The sequence below is a fragment of the Triticum aestivum genome, chromosome 6B (genome assembly GCF_018294505.1).
Source record: "Triticum aestivum cultivar Chinese Spring chromosome 6B, IWGSC CS RefSeq v2.1, whole genome shotgun sequence".
NCBI lineage: Eukaryota > Viridiplantae > Streptophyta > Magnoliopsida > Poales > Poaceae > Triticum > Triticum aestivum.
Window position 1 is genome coordinate 126,129,329 of NC_057810.1, and position 8,875 is coordinate 126,138,203.

Consider the following 8,875-nt stretch of genomic DNA (forward strand, 5'->3'; position numbering starts at 1 on the left):
TGACCTAAGGTTTATCAATCCATGGGAGGCGTAGGATGAAGATGGTCTCTCTCAAACAACCCTGCAACCAAATAACAAAGAGTCTCTTGTGTCCCCAACACACCCAATACAATGGTAAATTGTATAGGTGCACTAGTTCGGCGAAGAGATGGTGATACAAGTGCAATATGGATGGTAGATAAAGGTATTTGTAATCTGAAATTATAAAACAGCAAGGTAACAAGTGGTAAAAGTGAGCGTAAACGGTATTGCAATGGTAGGAAACAAGGCCTAAGGTTCATACTTTCACTAGTGCAAGTTCTCTCAACAATAATAACATAACTGGATCATATAACTATCCCTCAACATGCAACAAAGAGTCACTCCAAAGTCACTAATAGCGGAGAACAAACGAAGAGATTATGGTAGGGTACGAAACCACCTCAAAGTTATCCTTTTTGATCTATCTATTCAAGAGTCCGTAGTAAAATAACATGAAGCTATTCTTTTTGTTCAATCTATTATAGAGTTCATACTAGAATAACACCTTAAGACACAAATCAACCAAAACCCTAATGTCACGTAGATACTCCATTATCACCTCAAGTATCCGTGGGCTTGATTATACGATATGCATCACACAATCTTAGATTCATCTATTCAACCAACACAAAGTACTTCAAAGAGTGCCCCAAAGATTTTACCGGAGAGTCAAGACGAAAACGTGTGCCAACCCCTATGCATAGATTCCCAAGGTCACGGAACCCGCAAGTTGATCACCAAAACATACATCAAGTGAATCACGTGAATATCCCATTGTCACCACAGATAAGCACGGCAAGACATACATCAAGTGTTCTCAAATCCTTAAAGACTCAATCCAATAAGATAACTTCAAAGGGAAAACTCAGTCCATTACAAGAGAGTAGAGGGGGAAGAAACATCATAAGATCCAACTATAATAGCAAAGCTCATGATACATCAAGATCGTATCACCTCAAGAACACGAGAGAGAGAGAGAGAGAGATCAAACACATAGCTATTGGTACATACCCTCAGCCCCGAGGGTGAACTACTCCCTCCTCGTCATGGAGATCGCCGGGATGATGAAGATGGCCACCGGTGAGGGATCCCCCCTTCGGCAGGGTGCCGGAACAGGGTCCCGATTGGGTTTTTGTGGCTACAGAGGCTTGCGGCGGCGGAACTCCCGATCTATTGTTGTCTCCAATGTTTTTAGGGTATATGGACTTATATAGGTGAAAGAAGTTGGTCGGGGGACGCTCGAGGGGCCCACAAGATAGGGAGGCGCGCCTAGTAGGGGGGGGGGTGCCCCAACCCTCGTGGCCACCTCGAAGCTTCCTTGACTTCAACTCCAAGTCGACTGGATCACGTTCGTTCCAAAAATCACGCTCCCGAAGGTTTCATTCCATTTGGGCTCCGTTTGATATTCCTTTTCTTCGAAACATTGAAATAGGCAAGAAAACAACAATATGGGTTGGGCCTCCGGTTAATAGGTTAGTCCCAATAATAATATAAAAGTGTATAATAAAGCCCGTAAACACCCAAAACAGATAATATAATAGCATGAATGCTTCATAAATTATAGATACATTGGAGACGTATCACTTGCTAATTATACTTTTAAGGGTGGAATACCAAATACACTAGGAGATCCAAGAGTACCAACTATACCATGCTCCATTAAAAGAAACTATGTTAAAACTGCTTTATGTGATCTTGGAGCCGGTGTTAGTGCTTTGCCTTTCTCTTTGTTCCGTGGACTTGATTTGAATAAGCTGACACCTACTAAAACATCTTTGCAAATGGCCGATAAATCAACTGCTATACCTGTCGGTATTTGTGAGGATGTGCCTGTTGTGGTTGCAAATATTACTATTTTAACGGACTTTGTTATTCTTATTATTCCCGAGGACGATAGTATGTCGATCATCCTTGGTAGACCTTTTCTAAATACTGCAGGGGCTGTTATTGATTGCAAGAAAGGCAATGCCACTTTTCATGTTATTGGTAATGAGCATACGGTACACTTTCCAAGGAAACAACCTCAAGTTCATAGTATAAATTCTATTGGAAAAATTTCAACGATTATTATTGGAGGTTTCGAATTTCCTCTACCTATTGTCAAAAAGAGAGATGACATTCTTATTGTTGGGGACATGCATATCCCCGTTGAGGTAACCTAGTGTTATTCGAAAATTCTCCGGTTTCATGTTATTCGGAAGAAGTTTGTTAACAAGACTTGATCAACCTTGTTAGTGGATTCCTTTTGATGAGCATGAGATGGATGAAGTTAGAAAGCACAACTCTCTGTACCCACTCTTTACTTTCTGTTATCTAGTTTAAATAAAGCAAAAATAGTATTTTCTGTCTGTTTTCTGAATTATTCATGCAATAAAAAATACCCCGAAAATAAAAGTTCTCCAAATGCCCTGAAAATGGAGTATGATTTTTTGTAGAATATTTGAGAATTTTTGGCACTTAGAACACACCAGGGGGACCCACCGTTTGGTCACGAGGGTGGAGGGCACGCCCTACCCTCCTAGGCGCACCCCCTGCCTCATGGGCCCCACATGGCCCCCTCCACTTATTCCAACACCCACATACTTTGTCTTCCTCCAGAAAAAATCACCATGTAGCTCAAACCCGTGTTCTTGCTCGTTTTGCTGCCATTTTCGATCTCCTTGCTCAAAGCTCCATTCACAAAACTACTTTGGGGGTTTGTTCTTCGGTATGTGACTCCTCCAATGGTCCAATTAGTTTTTGTTCTAGTGCTTTATTTATTGTAAATTTTTGCTGCTAAGGTGACCCTGTTCTTGAGCTTGCATGTCAAATTTATATGGTCCAAAGTAGTTTTAATGCATGATATAGCCTCTAGGCACTTGTGGGAGTAGTTGCTATCAACCTTGTTGAGTTTGGTTCACTTTTATTTTGAGCCACTAAAAAATTCAGAAATTTTTCAGAGGAAGAAAAATGTTTAGGAAAATGTACCAAGTTGGTTCTTCAAGGAAGCAAACATCGAGGCTCGTGATACATGAGCTGGACCTTAAACCACGAAGAGAAGCTCCAGTGTGGCCTTGCGAATGGCCGTCGGATGAATTTATGATCCAAGCTGGCTTCAAGGATGAACTTGATGAGTATGTGCATAATGCTGATCTTGAGGACTTCGTATCAGATAAGTGCCGCCAATACTATCATCTCACTGATTTCTTTGTGCGGAGGTTTAACTTTTCATCTAAGCGCAATACTCACACTGTTATGTTTGACCTCTATGATAAATTATATACAATGGACCTTGAAGATTTTAACACTGCTTGCAAAATCCCATAGTGGGGCATCTTTAGTGAACCTCGCAAATCTGAATATAATGATTGTCTTGCTAATATCACTGTGGAAGAAACCAGAGACATCACACAAGCTACCATAGGGAGCATTCATTTTCCTTCCATACATTACTTTGCTCTCTTTATAGGTACATGCATTAACGGTAAATATGAGCTTTGTCACATGTGCGTCCCAGATCTTAGTGTCCTCAAGAGTGCGGTATTAGGTGATAAACTATATAACTTGGGGGCCATTGTTGCACGTAGGTTACATCTTAATGCTAAAAATGGAGATTTATTTGGTGGAATTTATGCAACTCGTTTAGCTGATTATCTTGGGTATCCATAAATGAAAATGATATTGAGTTGCCACCTGCTTTTATAGATTATAATGATATGATTTGCCATCAGTTCCTTGAGAGGAACGATCAGTCCCTCCAGTACGTACCGACTAATCTTTGACAGACGATGTGCTGTCCATATTACTCTTCCTACTCCTGCTTTCTTTAACTTTCAGGCAAATGGGAGATATTTTATAACCAGAGAGGAGGCAAATGAATATGAGAGGAAGACGGAGGCTGCTCGCCTCCAGGCTGCAACTCTTCAGGCAGTAGCTGCTGCATCTCAGTACAATCCCAACTACAACTTTGGATATCCGCCAGGCCAGCCGTGGGCATAGACCAACTTAGGCCAAAAGCCTAAGCTTGGGGGAGTACGTATTTCTCACCGACATTACATTCATGTTCACACACTCATTCTAGTTGTTGGTGTTCATACTTTTTCATTGTATTATCCATGCTAGTTTATTTTCTTTTCTTGCTTTCTTCTTGTGTGTTTGAAAAACCTTGAGAAAAACCAAAAAAAAGTTGTAGCTTTTTAGCTAGTTTACTTTCCATGCTTGTAGTAGTAATATTAAAAGAAAACCCAAAAAGAATTCCCGTTCTTCTTTTGCTTGTTGGGAGCTTTCCCGTGTAAATAGTTTTATTTTTCCTTGAATTTATTTTCTTTTCCTTTGGGGTCGAGAGGAGAAGACCACAATGAAAATGATGAGTGGCTCTCATATGCATTATTGTTGATCTAACCAAGAGCCTATATTACCTTGTCTTCTCCTTCGAATTAAATCCTTGCAGATTCTAGCTTAGTCCAATGCACGTGCACTATTATTATTATCCACACCATTAGATCGTGCGAGTGAAAGGAAATAATGACGATATATGATGAAATGATTGAGATGAGAGAAGCTAGTATGAACTCGACCTATCTTGTTTTTGTAAATATGATTAGTTCGTCGTTCCTGATTCAGCCCATTATGAATGAAACATGTTTACAATGACAATTAGAGATTACAGTTATTCATGCCATGCTTAATTAGCTAGGAGTTTATAATGGTTTACCTTGCATGCCAACATGCTATTGAAATGGTTGTGATGTAGTATGATAGGGTGGTATCCTCCTTTGAATGATTCAAGTGGCTTGACTTAGCACATGTTCATGGATGTAGTTGAAACAAAATCAACATAGCCTCCATGATTTTTATGTTCATAGTGATTTATATCCTAATGATGACCCACAGGTATAGGGGATCTATCGTAGTCCTTTCGGTAAGTAAGAGTGTCGAACCCAACGAGGACCAGAAGGAAATGACAAGCGGTTTTCAGTAAGCTATTCTCTGCAAGCACTGAAATTATTGGTAACAGGTAGTTTTGTGATAAGATAATTCGTAACGGGTAACAAGTAACAAAAGTAACTAAGGTGCAGCAATGTGGCCCAATCCTTTTTATAGCAAAGGACAAGCCTGGACAAACTCTTATATAAAGCAAAGTGCTCCCGAGGACACATGGGAATTACTGTCAAGCTAGTTTTCATCATGCTCATATGATTCGCGTTCGTTACTTTGATAATTTGATATGTGGGTGGACTGGTGCTTGGGTACCGCCCTTCCTTGGACAATCATCCCACTTATGATTAACCCCTCTCGCAAGCATCCGCAACTACGAAAGAAGAATTAAGGTAAACTTAACCATAGCATGAAACATATGGATCCAAATCAGTCCCTTACGAAGCAACGCATAAACTAGGGTTTAAGCTTCTGTTACTCTAGCAACCCATCATCTACTTATTACTTCCCAATGCCTTCCCTTAGTCCCAAATCATGGTGAAGTGTCATGTAGTCGATGTTCACATAACACCACTAGAGGAGAGACAACATACATCTCATCAAAATATCAAACGAATACCAAATTCACATGGCTACTGAAAACAAGACTTCTCCCATGTCCTCAGGAACAAATTTAACTACTCACAAATCATATTCATGTTCATAATTAGAGGGGTATTAATATGCATTAAGGATATGAACATATGATCTTCCATCGAATAAACCAACTAGCATCAGCTACAAGGAGTAATCAACACTACTAGCAACCCACAGGTACCAATCTGAGGTTTTGAGACAAAGATTGGACACAAGAGATGAACTAGGGTATGAGAGGAGATGGTGCTAGTGAAGATGTTGATGTATATTGACCCCCTCTCGATAAGAGGATCAATGGTGATGACGATGGCGTCGATTTCCCCCTCCTAGAGGGATGTTTCCCCGGCAGAACAGCTCCGCCGGAGCCCTAGATTGGTTCCGCCCAGGTTCCACCTCGAGATGGTGGCGCTTTGTCCCGAAAGCTTCCTTATGATTTTTTCCAGGGAAAAAGACACCATATAGCAGAAGATGGGCATCGGGGGTCTGCCAGGTGGCCCACGAGGCAGGGGGCGCACCTAGGGGGTAGGGCACGCTCTCCACCCTCATGGTTGGTGGGTGGCCCCCCTCTGGTGCTTTATTCGCCCAATATTTTTAATATATTCCAAAATTGACTTTTGTGGAGTTTCAGGACTTTTGAAGTTGTGCAGAATAGGTCTCTAATATTTGCTCCTTTTCCAGCCTAGAATTCCAGCTGCCGGCATTCTCCCTCTTCATGTAAACCTTGTAAAATAAGAGAGAAAAGGCATAAGTGTTGTGACATAATGTGTAATAATAACCCATAATGCATTAAATATCGATACGAAAGCATGATGCAAAATGGACGCATCAACTACCCTAAGCTTAGACCTTGCTTGTCCTCAAGCAAAAGCTGAAATCAAAAAATATGTCCACATGTTTAGAGATAGAGGTGTCGATAAAATAAAATACGGACATGAGGGCATCATGATCATTCTTAGAACAACAACATATATATTGTCATATGATTTCTTATGCTTAAGTAACAATCTATTCACAATGTAAATTATGAATCAATAAATTCATTGAAAACTGGCAAACTATAATCTTAGTCATTGAAGCAATTGCAATTTATCATAACATCGGAAAGAGTCAATATAAGAGCTTTTCAGCAAGTCCACATACTCAACTATCATTTAGTCTTTCACAATTGCTAGCACTCACGTAATACTTATGGGTATGAAGTTTCAATCAGACACAGAGAAAGATAGGGGCTTATAATTTCGCCTCCCAACCTTTTACCTCAAGGGTAATGTCAACAATAATACTTTATGAAAACCTACATCCAAGTGGATATATATATATCAGGATCTTTCCAACACATAGTGCATGCCAAAGGATAAAGTGTAAAAAGGAAAGGTGAAGATCACCATGACTCTTGTATGAAGGTAAAAGGTAAAAATAAAAGATAGGCCCTTCACAGAGGGAAACAGAGGTTGTCATGCGCTTTTATGGTTGGATGCACAAAATCTTAATGCAAAAGAATGCCACTTTATATTGCCACTTGTGATAAGGACCTTTATTATGTAGTATGTCGCTTTTATTTCTTCCATATCAAAAGCTCGTGTAAAGCTTATTTTCTTCACACTAATAGATCATACATATTTAGAGAGCAATTTTTATTGCTTGCACCAATGACAACTTACTTGAAGGATCTTACTCAATCCATAGGTAGGTATGGTGGACTCTCATGGCAAAACTGGGTTTAAGGATGTTTGGAAGCACAAGTAGTATCTCTACTTGGTGCAAAGAATTTGGCTAGCATGAGTGGGAAAGGCAAGCTCAACATGTTGGATGATCCATGGCAATATAACTTATTCGGATATAAGAAACATAACCCATTATGTTGTATTCCTTGTCCAACATCAAATTTTTAGCATGTCATATTTTAATGAGTGCTCACAATCATAAAAGATGTCCAAGATAGTGTATTTATATGTGAAAACCTCTCTTTCTTTATTGCTTCCTATTAATTGCAACGATGACCAAAACTATGTTTGTCAACTCTCAACAACTTTTATTCATCATACTCTTTATATGTGAAGTCATTACTCTCCATAAGATCAATATGATCTTTTTATTTCTTCTTTTGTTTTCTTTCTTTCTTTTATTCCCTAAAGATCATAGCAAAAGTCCTCAACTCAAAACTATTCGTTATTCTATAGCTCACGGACTCGATTACATAGATAAAGATCAAAACAAAACCTAGAGCTAAATGAAACTAAAACTTTATTCTACTAGATCAAGATATAACCAAAAGGATCGAACTAATAAAAAGGTAAAGGTAGAAGTGTGAAGGTGATACGATACCGGGGCACCTCGCCCAAGCTTGGCAGTTTCCAAGGGGAGTGCCCATACCCATGTATTTATATCTCTTCCTTCAAAGGTGGTGATGATGGAGTTGTTGATAACGGGGTGTCGCGCATCGAGCGCAGGAGATGCTCCAACTTGCGGATAATGCCCGTGAGTGCGGTGATATGCTCTTGCAACAAAATAGTTTCATGCCTGAGATACTTGTTTTGCATGCGAACTATTTCAATCATCTTGAAAGCTTCAATTTTAGTAGAAGCGAGATGATTGTAGTAAGGTTGAAAGAAGCCTTCTTCTTCTACTACCGGGACTTGCTCTCCTGCGGCTTCCTTTATCTTGTCACCTTCCTTGATTTCCTTGATTTCTGCTCGCCTTGTCTCTATATTCATTAGCCAAGCATCGTCGCCCATGTTGTTGGAGGAGGGGGACGACATGATGCCTGACCTTGAGAAACTCTGGCAGAAAATAGCTCAAAACAAAATCAGAGGGTTTTGTTATGGTACGGTGGTCAAAACCTTCGGGAGATTATATAATGAATTTTTACCGACCAAAATAAGTATCATGCAAGAAAACAGAGTCTGGAGGGCACACGAGGTGTCCACGAGGCAGTGGACGCACCTAGGGGGGTAGGGCACGCCCTCCACCCTCGTGGATGCCTCGTGTCTCCTTCGGACTACTTCTTATTTTCCTTATTTTTTAAATATTCCAAAGCCGAGAAATTTTGCTATTTGAGCAATTTTGGAGTCGGTTTACTTACTGTACCACATACCTATTCCTTTTCGGAGTCTAAAACGTTCTGGAAAGTGTCCCTTATGTACTCCTCCGGGGTTACGATGATAATAACATTGGTTTCAACATTTATGGGATTACCTGAGATGTACTATTTGATTCTTTAACCGTTCACCACCTTCGGATTTGTGCCTTCGGCGTTGTTGATTTTTATGGCACTGGAACGATATACCTCCTTAATAAGGTA